This window comes from Equus quagga, chromosome 16 (genome assembly GCF_021613505.1).
Source record: "Equus quagga isolate Etosha38 chromosome 16, UCLA_HA_Equagga_1.0, whole genome shotgun sequence".
Taxonomy (NCBI): Eukaryota; Metazoa; Chordata; class Mammalia; order Perissodactyla; family Equidae; genus Equus; species Equus quagga.
The window spans coordinates 15,949,619-15,973,321 of record NC_060282.1 but is presented as its reverse complement, the minus strand read 5'-3'; the positions used below and the strand labels follow the sequence as shown (position 1 = coordinate 15,973,321).

General features: G+C 44.9%; 1 long non-coding RNA gene across 2 annotated transcripts in view; it reads left to right on the top strand.

Moving 5' to 3' along the window:
* Nucleotides 1-23,393, top strand: part of LOC124228189 (uncharacterized) — an 82,288-nt gene extending 58,895 nt beyond the window's left edge. Inside the window, exons 4-5 of one of the 2 annotated variants that reach the window (XR_006885655.1) lie at nt 20,752-20,854; nt 22,996-23,393. This is a non-coding gene — a long non-coding RNA (uncharacterized LOC124228189). Of the gene's footprint in view, nt 1-11,674; nt 12,924-20,751; nt 20,855-22,995 lie in introns of those variants that run through there. The other variant, XR_006885654.1, reaches the window with a different exon arrangement.
* Nucleotides 23,394-23,703: the final 310 nt, after the last annotated feature.

The window sequence follows — 23,703 nt, the reverse complement described above, 5'->3', positions numbered from 1 at the left end:
CTTCCCATGGTTGGCTCATTTATTCAGTCAACTATTCCACTTCATTTGCTTACCGCTTCCTGTACGCCAGGTGCTCTGTTGCACTCTGGGGAACAAAATGAGGCAGGCCCCTGTCCTCAAGAAGCTCCCAGCCTCATGGCAGATACAGACGCATATACTGGCGAGTGTCGTGAAGTTCAATAAGCACCGTGACTTGGGAAATGGAGAGTCTACAAGAACCTGTTGGAGGGTTGCCTAACTCGGCTTGGGCTGAGGGTACAATGTCTAGTGCTCAAGGATGAATCGGATGCAGCCTCACAAAGAGTTCAGGGGTAGATGTTGGGCATGGAAAACGTGTCCCATCGAGAATGACTTAGATGTGAAAGACAGTGTGGGGAGCTGGGGAGACTGACATGACTATAGCAATTCATGGCTTGGCAAGAAGCCCAGTTTCTGAAGGTCCTGGTGAGCTTTCTTCAGAGGCCTGGACCTTATTCTGGAAGAAAAGGAACTAGAAAAGCAAGACAGTGATGTGGTCACTGCCCTCCTGACTTGGCAACCTGTCAGATGCTCTCAGACTCCCAGGCCTCTGCCAGGGCTCGTCTTTCTTCCTGAACACCCCTCCCGTCTCCCCCTTCCTCTCCTCATTCTCCTCCTGCTATGGTCTAACCATCTTTCATGGTCTCTTTCAAATGCCGTCTGTTCTTTGAAGACTTCCTGATCCCGGGTCAGAATTTGTTGTTCCCTCCTTTGAGAATCTAGAGTCCATTACTTGTATGTTACCACTTACCACATTCTATCTTGTATTTTATGTTAGTTGTGCCTGTTCCATCTCCCTCACTGGACTGAAAGCAACTCAAAGGGCGTATTTATCCAGCAATATTTACCTCTGCATTTCCCACAGCACTTAGCGTTCAATGCTTTGAGCCAGGCCTCCCTCAAGCTCTGTTCCACTGCTTATTAGCAATGTGATGTTGGACAAGTCACTTTATCTCTGAGACCTCGAGTTGTCTCATCTATAAAATGGGATAATGATTTTTTATTGCATAGGATAATTGTGAGGCTTAACTAAAGTACCTAGTTAGCACTCAATAAACATCAGTCGCCTTCCTCCCTCCCATGGTGGCTGGCTCAGAAAGATTGCTGCAACCTCTTGGGAGAGCCTCCTGAGGGAGGAGTGCCTCACTTTTCCCATGGGTCCAGAGGAAGCGTCGGGTACAGGTGCGAGATCTCATCTTCACTGGCTTGCTGAGCGCCCAGGTGTAGGCGGGATATCAGCATCATTGCACTGAGTCTTGGTTATCAGAGGCCGTTGTCCCTGCCACCCATTCTAATCTGATCATTTCTTTGACACTTTCCATGGAGCACTCATCCTTACGGTAAACAAAAAGAAAATGCTGGAAAATGATTTGCAAAAACCAATTAAATAATATGAGTCTCCTTGTCTAGGATTATGCCCTAGCCCAAAGAGTGCTCCTAGGGAGAGGAGAAACGGGGATCTGCCAATGAGTCTTTCTGTTTTCCATCTGGTCTCTGCTCAGCCTGTGTACAGAATCTATGAGATTACAAGGGTCATGGCTGTGGTCATCCTTGTCATCACCATCAGCAGCAGCCCCTCACCCATCATCATCCCTGCCATTGGGTGGGGTTCAGGGCAGATCCCCACCTCCTCACCTCCCATGCCAGGCTGGATAGACCCCATCTGCATGCATAGCCTCATAGGTCGCCATACTGCTTTTGTACATGCTTGATTCTTATGGCAACCCCATGAGGCAGGTAAAACAACTTCCATCATCTTAATCGGCAAGGAATCAAGGTGTAGAGAGGCTAGGTGACTTGCTCAAGCCACAGCCCAAGCTGGGAGTGGAGTGGGGGCTGTGCAGGGCTGGGGCTGACCCTCAGGTGGTTTGAAGCCTGAAGAGGTTGTTTGAAAGAGAGAACAGCCTTATTTCTCAGCAGCCAGCCCTGCTTCCTGTTGACATAATGTAAATAATGTCTGAGAAATGTTTTAAGCACTGGTGGAAGTCAGTTCCTTTTCTACCTCCTTTTGGTTCTTGGAACACCCACGATGTGTCTGGGACATATAAGTGTTGGTTGCACGAACAAAGATTGAAGGAGCACATGAGGAATAATGAGATAAGAGATTGCCCTTGAATTTATGAGGCTGCTGTGATTTCTGCAATATCGCACAGACGCTCCCTACCTTCCTGCGTTGACACACAGACGTGTGAAATTGCAAAATATTTGTCCTCCGTGGAAGTGCTAGGGACAGACGTCTCTCCATTGCTTTACCAATGTTTCATCACGAGAAGAGCAGAGATGTTGTTTAATTGAGGATATTGGGAAAGACTGATGTTCCTGGGGTCATGTTTGTCTGCTGAGCCGGGTTAATATTCTAAACCTTCATGTCTCTTTCTTCCTTCCGGACCTGCCTGGATTCTGACACGGTTCCTTGCACTTTTACTTTTCATGCTATAAACCTTCCTCTCCCTGTAGGTGTTTCAGGAAAATTTTTGGCCAAAGAACAGAAAAGACTCCCCTTTTTTGCCAGCCTCTTAATTAGTTAAAAAAAAAAAAAACTTTAGGGGCCAGCCCGTGGCCAAGGGGTTAAGTTTGCGTGCTCCGCTTCAGCGGCCCAGGGTTCACCGATTCGGATCCTGGGTGCCGACATGGCACCACTCATCTAAGCCATGCTGAGGTGGTGTCCCACATAGCACAACCAGAAGGACCCACAGCTAGAATATACAACTATGTGCTGGAGGGCTTTGGGGAGAAGAAGATGAAGAAAGAAAGAAACTGGGCAACAGATGTTAGCTCAGGTGCCAATCTTTTTAAAAAAAATCAAAACAAAAAAACCCACTTTAATCAGGTGGGATGTGAAAGGTTTAGAATTCCAAAAGATGTACATCAGTGAATGGATTTTCAACGAGATCCTTTCCTTTTCCACTTAAGATAATATTGAGCTATAATCAGGGGCACCTGCATTGGCTTCTCAGCTCTCTGCTGGAGAGATTGCTTTCTTGGGATCGTTTCGATCCCTAAACAGTGAAGATTCCCCCACAGCCCACTCACCACACCCCTGTGCTTCGGAGGGGGAGATAGAGGGGAGACAGGAGGCTCGTTCATGGTCAGGTTCCTGGGACATCACCTGGTCACTGCTTGCCTGGGGACAAGGTGACCCGCCCCCCTGTTTTACATTTGAGATCATTGACAGCAATGACATTCGGCTGGTCTTTCTTCTATCTCATTTCGGGCCCCGGGAGCTCGGTTTCCTCTAATCTCTAATAGATTTATTATGAAGTATGAAGCCTGGAAAAAGTCTCAGGATTTATAACAAGATATAAAGAGTCTGAAGAACCTCTCATCTTTCAGTTTCTTCTCTTTTTTATAACATCCATAAATTACCTCCTGGGAAAGGAGAAGCCCCAGGCTTGAGGTCCCATGTTCTCCTAGATGGAGTTTGTCCAATCCATATTTTTCTCAAGGGAAGGATGGAAAGTTACATGGCAGGCGGCCAAGACACTTGGCCTTCAAGGCTGGGACTTCCAGGTCTGGCTGTGTGTAGGATGGGGAGGCTGATCAATCTCCAGCCCCTTGGTCTATGAGTGCTGTGTGGGCGGGCTCCGTTAGGTGGGAGGTAGGAGGTTCCCCGGCTGTGGTTCTCGAGCCCAGCTGCACATAATAGTCACCCAGCCCACTTGATGCAGAATCCCTGGAGATGGGCTCATGTATTGGGATCTTTTGAAAAATCTTCCTATATCCAGAATATGGATATGGATCGCATATCCATATTCTAATGCACAATATGAATTTCTGCACCAAGGGAGTCCCCAGTTCTAAAGATTAGTACAAAACATTTAGATAAAGTGAATGTTTTCATTTCTACAGACAGGTCCTTCTATCTATTGTTTAGTAGGAGTAAGCACCTAGTGGGAGAAGTACCTAGTACCCTGAGGAAGAAGTACTTGGTAACCAGTGGAAGAAGTACTAGGTATCTGGAGGGAGAAGAAAGAAGGAGAAATAGCACTCCCAGCTCCAGCACTGCCTGAGAGCCTGGAGTTTACAGACCTTCACCGTTTAATCCTCACACCAATCCTTCAAGGTAGGTGCCGCTATTCCAATGGAATCCAGATGAAGAAGCTGTAGCTCAGAGAAGTTTAGTGACGTGTGCAGGTTCACATGGAAGGTAAAAGATAGAACCAGGATTTGAACGCAGGCTTGCTTGGCCCCAAAGGCCAATCTCTTTGCTCCCTACCTGTGGATGGCCCCAGTCAATCCTTCTGCCCTCTTTCAGCCCCTAGGGTAGCCGTTTAGAGCCCCTCCTTCTCCAAGCTTCTGGACGACAGGATCTGTTATAATCATACCCTCCAGATTGTCCTGGAAACCCCAAGGATCCTTTCCTCTTGACCCAAAGGACCACCCAATATTTTCCAAATTCCCCGGTGTCAGCATCCAAATCAATCTCCTAGCCTGTTCCTCACGGAAGTGGCACAACATTTTAATCTGACCTGTGTTCTGATTTTCACCTTGGAAAAACAGTCCCCGTGACTACAGCTCCCACTGAACTCTCATTTCTTGGAATCTCTCCAAGAACTTGGGACCGTCATATGCAAGAAACACAGAACTGTGGACTCTTTGCAGCACTTTCTCACTCTTCCTCCCAGTTTGTCCCGTCCTCTTCAGCTGGGTGATAGCTCTTGAGAGGCTGGCATGCCTACCTATGAGCAATGTAGCAGGGCCTTTTGGTCTCCATTAAAAGCCAATTCTACAAGAACTGTATGAGAAGATGGGCTTCACAGAGGCATGGTGATATCCACTTAGGGTTTTGGTTCATGGGAAACTCCATATGTCTCAGCAGTGTGATGTGACCTTCCTCCCCAACACACACCTGATGTGACTCCAAGGTGTATTGGTGTAAGTGGGCCCATTCTGTTGAAAGTCAGGCCCATCTGGGGATCATGGTCAATTCTGGGCCTTGGCTTAGAGAAGAGCATGCACAGAGTGGAAGGTTTAGAAGATGGCAGCTGGCATGGTAGAGGGATTTGAAACGGTATACGAAAATGAAAAGAAATTAAACTAAAAAAGTTTGCATAACTTGAAGTGGACCCGGGAAAGAGCAAAAGATACATTCTTTATGGCCTCAAGGGCGCCTCACTGTGTATCAGCCTAGGCCGGGCTGTGCTGTAGCAGCAAATCGAGCCACAAGGCTCACAGTGGTTTAATACAGTAGTGGTTTCTCTCTCACTCTGCTCAAGTGCAATGAAACTTGTGAGCCTCCTTAATTTTTAGTAACACCATGTGCGACATGCAGCCTTTGGGGCAGCTGCAGCAGAGGAAGAGAGAGAAAGCGGAGGCCTAGCAGCTTCATGTGGCCTTAGCCTGGATGTGAGAGAGCTCTATGACCAGTGAAGCCAAAAACATGTCCTCTCTGGCACTTTGGAGAACAAGTCTGCCAGGCTTGACATAGAGAATCAGCTGGCTTCTGAGGTCTTTCCCTTTTCTTTCTTTAATGTTACTGCTACAGCACCATATGCCAAGCACTGTTTTAAATATTTTATAAATATGAGGTCATTGAATCCTTGTAATAACTCCACGAGGTGAATATTATTATTCATTCTTCGGATCAAGAAATTGACATCTACCAACGTTAAATGAGTGGTCCAAGGACATGGGATTCAGTCCAGGCATTGGGGTTCTGCGATCCTTGCTCTAACCACTACACTATGCAAGTTACACAAGCTTGCTACAAAAACACAGGCCTGAGGTACTTGGGGGTGATGAGGGTTGGAATCTGTGGCGATCATCAGCTCCTGGGGAAGCAGAGCTGGAAAACGGCTCAGAGAGCTCTGGAGCCAATGCCCTCCTTTATCAGGAGATGGCTAGGCTTCTGGGGAAACTGAGGCCCATGAGGGGAAGTGAAGGGTTCAACCCTTCCAGCAAGATATGGATACTCTATGAGGTTAAAGGCTAGTGAGAGGTGACTGGATCAAAGCTCTTTAAAATGACAACAATAAAGGTTTTTTATTATGGCAATTTAAAAATTGTCCACAAAAGTAGAAAGAATGGTTTAAGGGACCCTTGCTTCCTCCATTCAGCTTAATAATTATCAATATTTTGCCAATCTCATTTCATCTATCACCTCCTGACAAGTTTAGAGTGGCAAGTAGAATTTTAAAAATAAATCCCAGAATCCAATTATTTTACACATTACACTCCAGAGTCCAAATTCATTTTTTAATTCTTTTAAAGATTGGCACCTGAGCTAACAACTGTTGCCAATCTTCTTTTCTTTTTTCCCCTGGTTTTTCTCCCCAAATCCCCCCAGTACATAGTTGTATATTTTAGTTGTGGGTCCTTCTAGTTGTGTCCAAATTTGTTTTGATGGAGGATTCTGGGGAGACAATGAGGCCGAGATCAGTCCTCTGGGGCAGAACCGGCCGCTGTGGCTTGGGGAGGGTGCTGCTGTTTCCTGCAACTTTTGAAGGAAGGTTTGCACACATCCCTCCATCCCTGGGCCTTGAAGTCAGGTTGCAACCTCCCTCCGCTATGAGTAATGCTGGGCCCGCCAGACTCAGGCAGCTCCCGGTGGAAAAAAACACCTTGTGAAATGCTGTCTGTAACCAGGATGAGAGAAAAAAAATCTCTTGTGGATCCCTTATTCACAATCATCCTCCTCTTCTAAATGCAGCCTCCTTCCTGCTGGGGGCCTTGGAGCCCAGCCTGGGTGTCGATGTCAGCTGAGTCACCTGTGTCATTCCTATTATCTTATTTACCCGTGTTTGTCATTTTCTAGCAGCATGACTCACCCGGCCTGGGGGGAATCTGGGAGCCTGAAGAGACGAGTCTGTTATCAAACCCTCACAGCCACTCCTTTGGAAGAAAAATTCTTTCCCTTTGAACTCTGAGCACCCAAAAGAAGGGGTGTGACAGGCCGAGGGAACATTTGGGACTTTTGGAAGGGCTGCCGGTCACATGGTGCCAGGCTCTGGGTCAGGTCTAGGCAGCCTCGTGGAATTCTGGGAAACTCTCTGCTCCTGCTCTTCAATCTGGCTGCTGGGTCTTCCCAGAGGGTGTGCCATTCTCCACCGCGTGGAACTGGGCCCTTCAGTGGCCGAGGAGAGAAAGCTCTCTATCCAGCACACAAAGGCGCATCCCCCATGGGAGGCAGACAAGGTGACAAGCAGGAAGAGGACTGTTTCCTCAGCCCTCAAGCATCCCCACTGTGCCCACTCCCAGATTTGATGATAACAATGACCCCTGTGCACTGTTGGCCTCCTATGCTGGGCACAGGTGCTGTGCTTGCTTCCCTGCATACATTCCTGCTTGGAGAAAGCCGAGGAATCCTTTTATGTCGTCTCTGGGCCACAGCAGACACTGGGCCTCCCCTTCCACTGTAGCCCACCACCTCCCTGCCACCAAAGGCTTTGTCCTTTACACAGCGGCAGGGATGACCCTTCCACATGGCAGGACAGGTCACAACACTGCCCTGTTTCAAACTCTCCAGGGGCTTCCCTTGGCCCTTAAAATAAATCCACATCCTCACCATGACCGACAGCCTTGGTAGTCAAAGTGTGGTCCACCAGCCTCAGGTGGAGGGGTTGGGGACGAGGCCTTGTTAGAAAAGCAGAGTCTCGAGGCCGGCTCTGTGGCCAAGTGGTTAAGTTCGCGCGCTCCGCTGCAGCAGCCCAGGGTTTGGATCCTGGGCGCGGACATGGCACTGCTGGTCAGGCCACGTTGAGGTGGCATCCCACATCCCACAACTAGAAGCACCTGCAGCTAAGATATACAACTGTGTACGGGGGGGTTTGGGGAGATAAAGCAGAAAAAAAAATTGGCAACAGTTGTTAGCCCAGGTGCCAATCCTTTAAAAAAAAGAAGATTGGCAACAGTTGTTAGCCCAGGTGCCAGTCTTAAAAAAAAAAAAGAAAAGCAGAGTCTCGGGTCCCACTCCAGACTTGCTGAATCAAAGCTGCGGTTTAATGAGATTGCAGGTGATCCATATCACATTAAAGTGTGAGATGCCCCTGCAACCTACAAGGGCCTGGTGGATGGAGCCCAAGGTTACTTCGTAGGAGAATCACCTGGGGAGTCTTTAGAACAATGATGCCCAGCCCCCAGGCCCCTGGGATCCTGATTCAATCACTCCTCAATACCACCTAGAAAGTAGGTATTATTGGTCCCACATTTGCAATTGAGGAAGCCAAATCTCAGAGAAGTTGAGTACGGTGTCCGAGGGCACCCCACCATGAGGAGGCTGAGGCTGTTTGCGCAGACTCATTTCTGGCTGCAAAGGCAAGAGGAACGGGGATGTGGGCTCTGGATTCAGACTTGCACGGATTTGATTCTTGTTGCACCACATGCAAATTGGGCAAATCATTTATCATCTCAGCTTTAATTTCCTTATTTGTAAAACAAGGATAAAAAAGAACTCATGTCACAGAGATGTTAAGATTAAATGAGATAACATGTTTTAGCATGGTGCTTGCGTCGTGCTAAGAGCTTAGTAAGTGCTACCTGGTACTATTGTCATTGTTATTTATTACTCCTCGCTCTCTGTTTTGGCCCTTTTATGCACCAGAAGCTCTGAGTTGCCTGGCTCTAGGATTTTTCTCTAGTGGTTCAATGTCCAATGTGGCACAGTGAAAAAGGCATGAGATGTAGAGTTCTCTAGTTTGTGGTGTGGTTTAAACAGGGCACTAGGCCTCTCTAATCCTCTCTGTTCCTTGTCTGTGAAATGGGGACATGAACACCCACCTCTAGAGTTGGGGTGAATGTAGAATGTGATGTCAACACAAGGCCTGATCATACCTTGATCACTGAAATGGGTTGATCCTGTTAGGATATGAGTCATGGGTACACCATCAAAGCATGTCCTTTCAAATTTTACCCTACATATAGCAATAACCTTGAGCAACAGATCCCCAGAGCGTAAGACTAGTTCCTGCCTCCTGACAGGAAGACAGTGCTGGCATTCTAGGTAGATCCCACTCTTTTCTAGTGTTGAGGGAATTGAGGATCCAAAGGTGAAATGCAATGGGCCATCAATAAGTGACACTTCAGCCCCATGGGAGAGGCAGAGAGCACAGGTTCTGGAGTCCTACTGTCTGGATGCCCATGGATTCCACCCCTACTGGCTGTGTGACTTTAGGCAAGTGGTATAACCTCTCTGTTCTTCACTTTAAATGGGGGATCTACTATCTACCCCATAGGGTGCTTGTAGGGGTTGAATGAGTTAATAAATGGAAGTGCCTGGAGTCATGCTTAGCACATAGGAAGGGCTCCGTAATTGTTCTGTACTCACCCTCCCCAGTTAGCTGAATTGTCTCCTTTGGCCTCCCACCTAACAGGACTCGCAATGTTCTATTTATTAACCTCAGTTCCCCATGAGCTCATCTCTGTGTTCCTGGTGCCTAGCAGCAGAGAACTGGACACGTATTTGGTGCTTATTATTACTATTATTTTTGTCAGAAGGAATGAGAGAACTCAGTGATCAGCTGACATGAGCTAGAGGCCTGCAGACTAGTGTTACAGAAATTAGACATGAGTCATCGAGACCTGTGGCCACAGCCTAGGAATGCCCGGTCCCAGGCTTGGAGTACCCCCAATCACTTTAGAGGGGAGCGCTCGGAAGCGGCGGCGAATTCCTCAACCCCTGTTCTGAGCCAGGGGCTGGACATATGCACGCCCCTCACTTAGGCCAGGATGTGGGGAAGACGGGCGGGTAACAATTCACCGCCAGAAAGAACACACTCTGACATCAGCGCATCGCCAAGCCCTCAGGGCGTCAGTTTTCTCATCAAACTGTCTTCCTGTGCCCGCTGAGTCAGGCCGGAGGAGGCTGCGGACTTTCAGAATCTTCAGACAAGAGCATCTGTCAGAAAACCAAACTTTTCTCCTGCTAGAACTGACTGATGCATTTTACGCAATCAAATTCTGTCTGTTTACAAAGTTCTGCGTGTTAGGAGCCCCTTCCTGAGAAGAGGTGAGAAAAATCTTCTCCTTCCAAAGGTCCATTTTCATGTCAATTTTTAATTTATCAAATGCTCATATGGTTCTACTCTGACAGGCACTGTTTAAGTACTTTAGAATTATTGGCTCATTCTAACCATCTTGATGACCCTCTGTGGCAGGCAGCTTTATCCCCATTTTACAGATGAGGAAACCGAGGCAGAGAGAGGTAATTGCCCAAGGTCCACAGCTAGTCTCATAGAGATGAGAGTTGACTGGCTTGGCTTCAGAATCTGGGTCAGACTCCCTAGGTTATGTCATCTAAGTCTCACAGCCACCCTGCGAGGTAGCTATTGTTCCCGTTTACTCAGAAGACGCGGAGCCTCAGAGAAGTTAAGTTTGCTCAAGCTCGCACAGAAGTAAACGACGGGGCTACAGTTGGAATTTGCTTTTGTCTGACTCCCAGTGACAGCAGGCTTAGCCAAATGCTCAGTTCACGGAGGAAGAACGTTCTGTCCTTGCAGGTGTAGACCATGGATGCTTTCCTCAAATCTGTAGGTGATGAGGAGAACCCCTGGCTCCTTGAAGTCTCCTTCTTTCTCCTTTTCCGTTTTCCTTCTTTATCTGTACTTATCGCAGTGTTTACAGCCTCTAGTTGAATGGCAGTGCTCTTATTCAAGGGCGTCTTTGTCCCGTCTTTCCCTGTAAGGGGAGTGCTGCTAATGTTTTCCTCTTTCTTTTCCAAGGACACTGATTCACTGGGGGCCCCTTGGTGTCTGGGCGGAGCTCTGCATAGGGAGGAAGATGGTGGTGCTGACTGTGGCTCTGCCTCTTGCTTACAAGAGAACTCGGACGAGTTACGTAACTTCTCTGATCTGCAGTGTTAACATTTAGAGCTGGATAAGATTTAGGGTTGGTTGATTCGATTTTTCATTTAGTTTTTTTAAGCTGCAGAATAGTTTCATTGCAAGAAGTCTTAGAAGTAACTTGTACAAAGTAGGTACCATACTTCTTGTATCGTGGGGGCCATGGGGGGCTCTGCAGAGCTTGAGTTTGGAAATCACTGGATTAGGTGAAAACAAACAGTACTTACTCCAAAGGCTCTAGGGGAGAACCCTTCCTTGCCTCTTCCTGAGCTTCTGGTGGCTTCTGCAATCCTCGGCATTCCTTGGTTTGTGAACAGCGTCATGCTGATCTCTGCCTCCCTCTTCACCTGGCCTTCTCCTCTGCGTTCTGTGTCTTCTCATTTGTGTCTTACAAGGACAGTGTCATTGGATTTAGGGTCCACCTAGAAAATCCAGGATGCTCTTAACGCAAGATCCTTAACTTACATCTGTAAAGACCCTTTTTCCAAATAAGGTCATATTCACAAGCTTCCAAGGATTCAGATGTGGACGTATCTTTTGGGGGCCACCATTCAACCCACTACAATCAGCAATTGTGTTCAAGCATCTACGATGTGCCTGGCCCTGTGCTAAGCACGCCGGGGATACAGAGTTTAAGACAGAGATGCTGCTCTGGGGGAGACTCTAGGCTTGTTTGAGAATCTCTACTTAATTTCAGGCCTCAGCATTGAGGCTTGCCTTCCTTCCTTCCTTCCTTTAAAAGAGGGGTTTATGGAGATATAATTTATATACGGTAACATTTGCCCTGTTTAGGTAGACAGCTGAGGAAACAGGCTTAGAGAGGCAAACACAGAGAAGAAGTGGCAGAGGCTGGGATTTAACCCTGTGTTCTCTGTCCCCAGGGCCTGCACACTAAACCAGCAGTCTACATGGTCTCCACTCTTCCTTTGGGTGCCTCCAACTCCTTACCTGTCAAATGTGGAGGCTGACAAGATGCTTTCTAGAAGCTCTTAGAGCTCTGACGTTGGACACTCCCATGGCGAAGCACAGGGGAGAATTCCTTATTCGAAAGAACCCTTCAGTGCAAGGAGAATCTTCCAGAAATGGAAATTTGTATGCCTCCTACAAGCGTTTAGCCTATTTGTGTTTATGTGCCCTGTTAAGTGGATCTGCAGCCTATGATATCTCGTTTTAATTTAACTAATCCTCACAAAATAGACAAGTGATTTAAATGATTACTGAGAAGAAACTGCAAACTGGAGATAATATTAATGACACAAGCCCAGGGGACCAGCAGAATGCTGATGTGCTATTTCTGCAACTCCTAGTGCTGCCTCTTTTCAGCTAATTACAGGATAAAAAGAATGGCGGGCTAATTACATCAATCACAACATTGGCCAAAAGACTGGAAAAATTAAGAAGACTATTTGAAGCATGGTCTTTCATCCACTATCATTAATGATGACTCTCTCCTTGAGTGAATATTGGATCTTGACGTAGCTAATGAGAGTGTGCAGCCATTGCAATGAACAAAATGTTTAGAAACTTCTTTCAGCTACTTAAAGTCATAATATACTCAATCCAGCCCTTTACAAAATTTGATTAAATTTTTGATAATTTTGAATTTACTACTTAATTTTGAAAGTGAAAGTCCATAGCCCATTGGTCAAACACTTGCTCTACATGCTATAGTGAAAATAGCTGAAGAAATATCTGAAAACTATATAGTGACACATTAAAATAGACTCCTTGGTCATTAAGCATTTTTGGAAGATGCATAGAACTTGTTGTTAAAGAATTGAAGAAATGTTAAAACAAATAATTCATTGTGAGAAGTTTACCCTACAACTGTTGGAAAGTAGTACAGATGTTTCAACATATTTTGGCTTATGCTATTTCCAGATTCTTCATGGCAATAATAAAATCTGTTGGAGGACCCTTTCTTATGAGTTCAGAAAAAAACACTTTCTCAATGGTAAATGAGTTTCTTAACAAAAGCAATGTTTTGGTTTTATGTTGACAGGAATGAAAAAATAGGTAAATTTCACAAGCTAGTACCTTATGTGAAATTTATTTGCTGCATTTTCTTTTTAAAGATTGGCACCTGGGCTAACAACTGTTGCCAATCTTCCTTTTTTTTTTTCTTTTTAAAGATCGGCACCTGGGCTAACAACTGTTGCCAGTCTTCCTTTTTTTTTTTTTTTAAAGATTGGTACCTGGGCTAACAACTGTTGCCAGTCTTTTTTTTTTCTGCTTTATCTCCCCCAACCCTCCCATACACAGTTGTATATCTTAGTTGCATGTCCTTCTAGTTGTGGGATGTGGGATGCCGCCTCAACGTGGCCTGATGAGCGGTGCTATGTCCGCGCCCAGGATCCGAACCCTGGGCCGCCGCAGAGGAGCGCGCGAACTTAACCACTCAGCCACGGAGCTGGCCCCTTGCTGCGTTTTCTATAGCAAGCTATTGAAGTCAGAAACAAAGCCACAAAAGCACAGGGCATGATAGGATGTCACTGATGGGGATCATTATACAGAGACAGGAACTTTACAATATAGAAGAATCTGTGCAATACTTCATCATTAGATAGGCAGTGCACCTGAAAATATTTCGTTCAAGCAGAGACTCCTTCATTCTCTTTTGCAAAGTATTTGAAGCAATGAGAGAACATAAAATCAAGGTTCTAAATGATTTGATCTTTTCAAGGATGACAAATGACTGTCAGGAGTCTAAGTTTTCCCTTCAGGGTAAGTGTCACGATTTAATAATAAATGAGATGGTAACTGCCTTTCAAAAGAAACGTGTAAACCACAGAGAGAGACCTTCATACATGCACCAAAATGGCCACAATGAAAAAGACAGACAATCCCAAGAGTGGATGAGAATGTGGAGCAGCCAGAACTCCCACAGTGGTGGGACTGTAAATTCGTGGAACTGGTTCAGGCAACTGTCTGGCAGTATCTGCAAAAGCAGAACAGAAGGAAACCCAAGGACCCAGCAATTCTACCTTAGGAGTGCACCCAATGGAAATAGAAATGTGTTCACCAAAAGTCAGGCAGTGAAACGGGCATAGCAGCATTATTCCTAATACACGAACCCTGGAATTTACCCAAATGCCCACTCAAAGTGAAATGAATAAACTTACTGGTGTGTATTCCCACAAGACAGTACTACATGCAGTGAGAACAAATGATCTGTGACAACCTCAGTGACATGGATGAAACTCACAAATGACATTTTGGGCAAAAGGAGCCAGACATCAAAAAGGGTGCCTCCTGTATGATTCCACTTACATGAGGTTAAAAAAAAAGGCAAAACTAATCTGAAAACTACGATAGTGGTTACCCTTGGGGGGAAAATAACTGGAAAAGGTACAAAGGGGCTTTTGACAATGGGTCTGCAAATAATCTGTTTCTTGAGCTGTGTCTCTAAACCAGGTGTGCTCACTTTGTAAGAGGGCGTTGATCTGCATGCTTACGATATGTACATTTTCCTGTATGTATATTATTCTTGAATTAAAAAAAGATACTTTTTCTGTGAAGACAGTGTTTGAGCACTGATGATTTAAAACATTTCCAGTTAACATTGTTAAAAATATATCTTTATTCCTGGAAAGATGGAAACAGAATATTCTAGCCTGTTTTAAATTTCCAAATGAAATGTTATTGGATATTTAACAAGGTTTTTTTTTTAATTCTAATAAACTGAGAAAAATGGATTGTCGTCAGGGAAGTTGGAAACGTACTAGCTAAATTTTACCAAAAATCTTTGCATAATTGGTAGGTGAAATTGAAAAGTGAGTATTATGACTGAATAAGGCAAGAATGCTGCATTCTTTTTCATTTGAATCTTCATATTTTTGTGAGGCATCTTTTCCAGAAATGACAGCCTCTAAAAGCAAGTATCAGAAAAACTGAATTTAGGACCAAACCATCGATCACTACATCATAAAGATTAAACCAAAGTTGAAATAAATTAGGAAAGCATATTCAAAATCACATTGCTCTCACTAAAGTAATTTTTATTATTATCAATCATTTTTCAGGATAGCAAAAAAAGTTCTTTGATATTGCCAAATAAAATAAAAACTATTAAAAATTTAGTTCATTTTGATTTTGACCTTTTAAATTGCCATTGTACGTATAGTTTATATCAATAATATATTAGAATAATAGTATGTATTTACAAATTAAAAATGTATATGTGTACGTCAGAGGTGCATGCTCGAAATTTTGTTATTGATAGGGTGTTAGATCAAAAAAAGCTCAGAGACCGCTGGTCTACACCAGCATTTAGCCTTTAGTACTACACATTATTTTGGATGATGTGGGTCAGGAGCCAAGAAGATAAAATTTTGAATCCTAGCTCTGCCACTTAATAAACGTATGATTTTGAGGAATTAGTCCATGTATCTGGATCTGGGTTTTTCTCATTAGTAGAATGGGAATTTAGCATCTGTCTAGAAAAGTTCGTTGAGATAATTAAATGAGCCAATATATGTAAATTTCTTAGTACCTCGACTGGCTTATGGAGGTTTAATCATAGTCATTACGTACAACTGTCATATAACTGTTTCCTCGTTTTTTCAAACTTGCCTCATAATAAGGATCTCCTGGGTGCTTGTTCAAAATGTTTGAGTCTCACCTAAGATTTTCTGTTAGAAACTTCACAGGTGGGGCCTTGAAAGTTGCACCTGCGGCAGGTGATTCTTATAAGAGAACAAGTAAGTTTGAGAAAGGCTGATTCACAAGGTGTTCAGGCTCTCTTTCCTTTCATGATCATTCTCCATGCATGAGTCTTATCTTCTAAGAGCCATGAACCCCCCAGGACCATCTCTGACCTGCAAGGCTCTAGCAGGGAGTGCTGTGAGCCCCTGGGCGGTGAAGCCCAAGGTGAAGGCTCCACGTCTGGGATGGTAAGCAGAAGGTGGGTCTTAGTTGGCAGAGCATAGCGATGGGGAGACTGGGAGAGCTCAGAGGCTGAGACCTCAGCAGGAGAGGGGCAGCGTGAAGAAGCAGGAGAAACCTCCCCCTCGGGCCTGGGGCTCAGAAGTAGGACTAGGTCTTTGGGGGGGCAGAGTGGGAGACGTTGGAGGCAAAGCACGGTGCCCAGGAACACAGGGCAGGCTCTGAGTCATTAAGTCCTAGGTCCGAGGTGGGAGCTGACCACAACTGAGACAGAAAATCAGATGGGTCCAGGAGTAGGACAAACTTGGTGTTTTGCCATTTGAACTTCTTGACAAGGATCCCTACATTCCATTCCCACTGACTTAGGAGAGAATGGTCCCCAAGGTGGGGGCTTGTCCTAGGCATGAGGACCAGCCAGGCTAGAAGGAGGTGCCTGCTTACACATATTCACCCATTCTAGTGCTTACTAAATGCATGCACAAGCAGTGGGCCGTTGGGCAATCACACCAAATCTTGTCATTTTGTCTTCTGTGCATCTACTTATTTCCCCCCATTCCTCACCTTGCTCTCCAGGGAAGACTGCCCTGATGAGCAGCACTGAGCACGTGCTGTCCTCTCGCACGGATGCTTTGCTGTGTCCTGACAGCCCAGAGTTGCCCTCAGTCCGAAGGTGTGGATAATTAAGCTAATGAAGACTTTTCCACTAGCTGCCGAAAGCCTCATTAATCTACACACATGTTGCCACAGGCAAATTATGGCGTCAAGGGGGGTGGATCAACAAAAATAACTTCAGAAATTCATTAATCAGACTTAGTCAAGCATGACGTTTGGAACTGAGAGTTCTTATCCCGCAGTGGCCAGAGGGTTAGATGTTTTTTTTTCCCCAATGACATCAAAGGGACTTCTTAAGCATCGGAATATTTAGGTTATTGTACTGGCAGTTATGACTCCAGTGGATGCTAATGGAGTCTGTCCAAACTTCAGTGTGGAGGATTCTAGAAATGTTGAATCGTTAAAGTGATGATCAAGGTTTCCAAGCCCAGAAGAGGGAAAATTTGATCATGGGATCACACACAGAAACATACCCAGCTATGGCAGAGATGGTTCGTGCCACCAGATAGTCATTTTCTCCTTGGCATTTCAAAGGTGCCCTTGGAGTCAGGTTGGAGCCACGTGACTATTTCCTGTGAGTGGATGGTGAGCAGGGGCAGGAGCTGGCGGGGTTCCGGTGGCCCTCTCTTTTACTCAGAGGCCACTGTTCTGGATGGCAAAATAATAAGATAGAGAACAGTTTGAACCATGCTGGAATTCATGTGCATGAAGAATAAAGTATTAGGATAAGCCAAGGAGATTTCCTGAATTATCTGTTACTGCAACCGAGTCTGCTCCATCCTGACTGATATGCTGACCATTAAAGCTAAGGACTTTTTTTGGAATATGGTGATTAGGTTAGTTATCTTATGATATCCTCATAAGTAGAGCATCTGGATTTCAGCATGGCCTGCAACAGGATGTTGATGGGTAAGTTGGTTCTTTTTCAGACAATTTGGGGTCATGGGTGTTAGGTGGTAAAACAGGTATATGGATTAAAAGTTACTTGAATAACCGTTTATCCTAAAAGTGCTCACTGGCAAATCAGCATGAGCCTTACGAGCAGACATTAAGAGCATAATCTCTGCTCTGCATCATTCAACAGTTTAGTCAATGGCCTGGAGATAGTGATCCCCTGCTTTTCAAGTTCCTGTGGGCGACAGAGAAGGAGGCACAGTGAGTGTCTTGACTAACAACTTAAGAACACAGATAAGCTCTGGCAGGTCAGGACAAGGGGCTTAATATGACAGGATGGAAGAAAAGCATCACATACGAGTATGTGACACGTGGATTTGAACTACAGAATCGCAGGAGAGGAGGGATAAGGTTCAAGAGCATTTTGAAAGTAGCTGTAAGTAGATCATTATTATTATTATTATCATTGAGAATAACTATGAATAAGTCAGTAAGGTGGACCAGAGACCGACTAAGCGTCCTCTAGAGCTCTAATAATCTCTTATTCACCAATAATCCCTCCACCCAAAGATCTGTTTTAAAAGGCTGGGGAAGAGATGGGATGGAGAGAAAAAGGGAAAGAATAGGTGGTCTGGGATTTAGTTGAAAAGTCTCCAAATCCTTTGGTAAGGTTGAACCTAGGTCCTTCAAAGTGGGCAGTGAAAGGAGAATCTTCGTGAAGACAGAGGTGCTGGTTGTAAGAACAGCTAGGAATTAAATTCTGCATTACTCTAAACGGAGTAGCGCGAAAATATACAGTGGTGGGAAACAAGACTGGAAGATGATTTGGGGTTGAAAGACGGAGAGCCCTGAATGCCACGCCTGAGAGTGTGAATTTCATGGACAGTATTCTAGAAAGGGAATGATGTCATTTGATTCGGCTATATTTACTCTTCTTTCCATTACCAATACCCGGTCTCTCCTTTCTTTCTATCTGGTTGGAGGATACCTGTGAGGAGCATGGTCATTTGTCAAGTTTCAGAGACTAAATACATGCATTGACTCATTTAATCCTCACAACAATTATGTGAGGTAGGTATAATTATACCCATTTTACAGATTAACAAACAGGCTCAGAGAAGTTACGAAATTTGTTCAAAGACACTCAGCCTCTTTCTTTCTGGATAATGTGGTGTGTGAATGGAAGCCTCAAAAGTACTATAACCCTTGTGCTGCCATGAAGGAAGCCATATGGAGGAGGATATATTTGGAAGAATTGTAGGGAAGGGGAAAGCAGAGCCCTGAACAAGCCTTACCTGAAGGCCATCCTACTACTGGTCTTTTTAGTTGTGGTGACAGTGAGCCAGTTTGAGTTGGGATTTCTAGACAAACACACTGACTGGTGCAAGTGCTTGGCGTCTCTGCATTTGAGTGCTATCAATTACTCTCTTTCCTAGAAACTCTCTTCTTGGCTTCCGTGACCCCACACAACTCCTGTCTTTGCTGTCTTAGTTTTCTTTGCTAGATTCTCCCCCTCTTCATATCCCCTCTGACTCCAGTGTTCCTCAAGGTTGTGTCCTCAACCTTCTCTCTGCTCATTCTATGTGATATATTGTGTCCACTTCCTGAGAAATCTTGTGCACTCCAATGACTTTAAGACCACCAATTCCCATAATTCCAAATCTATAGCTCAAGATCATAATCCTCTTCTGAGTGCCAAGCCTGCACATCTAACTGCCAACTGGCCATTTCCTCCTCAAATGCAACTCACTGAAAGCTGAACTCGTCACCTCTCCATGACTTCTATTGGCCAACTCTGAGAGTGGTGCTGGCATCTAAGAGAAACTCTGTGTTGAAAACCTGATTTGTGCTCCTCCTGCTCCCTGTACCACTCCCAACCCACCTGCCCCAAGTCCTACTGATTACCTCTCCTTATTTAAGCGTGGAGTCCTCTTCTTTCCCTCCTGCCCATGGCCAGTCTTGGGGTCCAGGTCCCCATTGCTGATTCCTGGATTGCCCCAACAGCCTGCTCGCTGTCTCTTTGCCTGTAGAGGTGACCCTTCACAATCTTTCTCTCTGTGCCCTCTCTTTGCTTTCTATGCTCCAAACCCTAAATTCTATCATGTCCCTCCTTGCTTTATATTCTTCTGTATATCTATATTCTTCCACTGCTACAGAGTAAGTACAGGCTGCTTAGCACTGCCTGACACATGCGACCTCTGTGACAGTGTCCCATCTAATGCTCCTACCTCTTCAGCATCATTCTTCCTACTCCCACGTTGCCTGTAAGCTTTGGCTGTGCTGAACCTCGGCGGTTCCCTGGATGTACCATGCCTTCTCTCTTTGCATACACTTTTCTTTCTGTTCTGCTAATTCTAATTTCTTTAGTAATCCTTTAGTTCAAGTGCCTCCATCTCCAGGAAGCATTCCCTGACCCATTCTGTTTGGGCTAGGTGCCTCTTCTGTGCTCCCATAACACCCTATGTTTATTCATACCATAACTCTTTTTATGATTTCCTGTTAATTGGTTACTTACCTGTCTTTCCTACTCAACTATCAGGTCCCTAAAAGAAGGGACTAGGTGTTAATCTTTGCAGCTCTCTTGCCTAACACCTGGTGGATATTTACTAAAGATGTACAGAAGCAATAAAGTATGGTGCTTAAGAGTGTATGCTGGAGCCAGACCACCTGGGTTCAATCCTAACTCTAATATTTACTATTCTCATGACCTCAGCACATTATTAACTTGTCCATGCATCAGATCCTCTATCTGTAAAAAAATGAGGATAGTGGAGCAATAGCATGATGGAGTTTTGTGAGAATGAAATGAGTTAATATATATAAAGTTCTTAGAGTCGAGCCCAGCACATAGTTGACACTCAACAATTGTTAGTTATTATTATTTGCTGAATGATTGAAGAGCGTCACAAGCAAGATGCTAGTGTTTTGTGTGCAGGTTTCTTTTTTCACTGATCCCGTGGACAGGTGTTAGTACCCTTGTGTTACCAATGAAGAAACTCAGGCTAGGAAGTAAATTCTATGTTTAATCTTGTCCTTTAGCTAGGATAGGTGATCTGCCATTCAGCTGAAAAGTCTTTTAAATTGTTTAGTGAAGTTGAATCCAGGTTCTTCAAAGTTGGCAATGAGAGAAGCATCTTCATGAAGACAGAGGTGCTGGTTCTTCCAAGCTCTAACTTCAGCTCTCAGAGACTGACTTCCATCCATGACCGACCTCAGAGGACATGAATTTGATTTATTAAGATGGCCAGAGATCTCCTTCCACTGGTAGGGGAACTGAAGACCACAAGTCCAAAGTTACTTTTTGCGCGTTGGGAGATCGTCACTGTACATAGACATTACGCCAGCTCAGAGATGCTGCAAACATGCAGTAGATCTGAATTTGTTGGAGATCTAGGCCCCAGTTGAAGTTTCTGGTGGCTTTCCTTAGACACAGATACTTTCCTTTGTGAAACTCTGTCTTGAAAAATAACAACAACACTACTACTAACTACTACTAAAACAACTAGGGACTCAGGGTTTTTTTCTTAGAATTTGAAAGGTCACATTTCTCTTCTCCATCCTCTCTTAGTATCTGATGCCGTGGTGACGGACACGCCCCATTCAGAAGAAAGGATGCTCTTACAGTGGAGTTGAGCATCAAGAGCCCAAGCACAGTTCCAGCTACAGCTTCGGTGTGTCCCTGTCTCCCCGGCCTCCAGACTAAGTGCAAGTATGGTTTAAGCAGTGAGCTCAGAGGTGGACTGAGCAATTCTAGAGCATAAATTGACCAACCAATAGCAAAATGAGACAACCCTCCAAAAAATCATTAGCCCACAAAACAGCAGGAAAATAAAACTCTAAGTCAGAGATAGAATGACAGATAATTGTCCTAACTAATTCATATGTGAAATTTGGGACCACTGATTGAGTCCCAGTATAAAAACAACACGTTGGTTTGGAACACTTCAGAGGGCTACTGGTTCCCTTTCTTGGCCAAATGAAGGACAATGATAGAGAAAAGACCTTCCCCTTTTAATGGAGATTCTTGGGAAAATCCTCAAAATGGATTGAGCCTGAGATCCCTGGCAACATGTTGGAATGTTTGGAATGGATCTTTTCCTTCTTGTGGGACCTCAGACAAGATGAAAGATCATGGCCACTGTTCTTAAGCTGGAATGTCAAGTCTATAGCACCATTTCCTGGAGATGGGCTGGGTACATGCAGCTGGGGACCAATGAACACCAGACAAGAAGCCCTTGCTTAAGGCCCTTCTCTTTAGGAATCCTGCTTGCTGTTCCTTTTGATATGTATATTTCTATCAGTAGATCGAGGGAAAAGTGTCCCTTTGTTTTCTGAGTGAGACAAAAGAAAATTGCAATTAGATTTTTCATGGGTTCACAATTTGTACTTCAGGAAAGTGATTAAATGATCACGACATCTCTCTCCTCCATACCCCAGATCCCCACCCTGCATCTTTGCTGGAGCAAGCCCAGCGATTCCCATCTGTCCTTCTCTGTAGGCTGCCTACCCTACCCCCATCCCTGGGGTAAGCTGAGAGCCAGGGCATCTCTGGGGTTCAGGATTGTGCAGGCATTGAAGATTCCTGCTTTTAGTGAAAGGGCTGGAAGCAGAGTGGGAAATGTCAAGCAAAAGGCATGGGACATGTGTGACTGGTGTCTTTCTCTTGGTGTCCTAATATTTTCATCTCCAAGTTTGGGGATCTTGCAAAGCTCCTTAAACAGGTGGGTAAAAAGCAATATGAATGGTGAGCCTGCGAGCAGAGCAGTAGCTACAATCCACACCACAGGCAGAGAGAGCTTGGTCATGCCCTTCGCCTCACGTCTTTATTGGGGTCAATGTGATGTAGTTGTCAGACTTAAGCTCTTATTTCTGCTTTGCCATTTCAGCTTTGTAACTTTGGATACATTGCTTTTAGGCTCAGTTTCTCTGCCTGTAAAGTGGGAATAATATCACGAGGGGTGTTGAGAACATTACCTGTCATCACGCATATGAAGCACCTGGCATGACCCCTTAACATGGCTGACACCCCCTTTCCTTTACTCCCAGCTCTGAGGATTTGTTTTATCCTGTTCAGTGGAAATGTATACAGTTCAAGTTTGAGGAAAGTTAAGGAAAGTTAAGGAAGTCCAACCTCCATTTATAAATGAGGAAACTGAGGCCGGAGAAGTTACGCCACTTTCCTAATGTCATGGCACTGAGATCTTGACTTCTTTCCAGCAATTATTTCATGGTTTGATGCTTCTGTTGAGATTGTGCAAGCCACTAATGCGTAGGTGTTTGTGAGCAAGACAATTGTGCAAAGTAGAAAAGACCAATCAAAAACATTCATCCGTGGACAAGCATAGCTGTGTGCATGTGTGGTGGTAGGGGTAATGGTGGGGTGTCGGTGAATTAATTACTGAAGATGCTTCAGAAGCATGGCTTCCTGGAGACAAAGGTGGACAGGGAGCCCCCTGGGTATTCTCCAGGGCTTGACCATATCTACGTTTAGTGCACAGTAATTGTGAAGACATCTCCTTGAAGAATATTTACCAGACAGTTAAGAATTACACAGGAGCTTTCTGAAGACAAAGCTAATGTGGGTGCCATTAGACATCACAGGACCTCAAAGCCGTGTTGACCAAAAAATGTTCCCAGGATCACTAGTCCCATGTGATTGGCCATGAGAAAAAGGATCCATGGTCATCAGAGTGACCTCTAGGAGATTTGTAATTGTACGTTGCCTATTAAAGTCATATTTCCCAAAGTGACTTGAGGCTCATCTTTCTTATAATTATCGTTCCCTGAAGCTAGTGTTCTACTGTTGTTTTAGGGGACTGTTAGCCTGAAGACGTTGAGACGTGTAGACCATCGGGCAATGCTGATACGTCGGCACCTACTCTATGAAGTCAGATTTGCACTGACCACTTCATGAGGAGAAACCATGTGATAAAAAAGGCAAAAGCAAGTGGAACTCCCCAGAGGAAGGGCTCCACAGGAAGAGGAAGCTCCCGGTTCTGCACAAATGTGTGCTAACAGTTGAATATGGGTCATGTTCTTCAGAGGAACCAATGTACCCTACAACCTACTACCAGTGGCTCACTCATATTAATCCAGTTGAGTCTGGGATGGGATATTTCAGCTAACGAAAACATCCTGATTCACTGCAAGTCACTGTGGAAAACATGGGTGCTTATAAATTTCCAAGGATTCCATTCCTGATTTAGTCTCTCTTGGGTGATTCAGAAGGTCGTCCAGGAGCTGAACATTCCTTCAAGGTCACAACTGTGAACACTAGTTCTCAGTAGGTGGCCCATAGAGGGAGAGCGTGAGCACAGATGGGCAGCCCTTACCAAGAGTAGGCTCTGAAGTCTGTCTTTGAGTCAAGGTCTAGGATGCTATTTATCACATCTCCATCGGGATGACAACTCTCACTGGAGCATGCTCTTTACAGGCTATGCCACTGTGAGGTTGTCAGGGCGTGCACTCTTTTTCCCACTTTAGATGAGGAATCTGAGGTGAAGTGCTTTGCTCAAGGTCA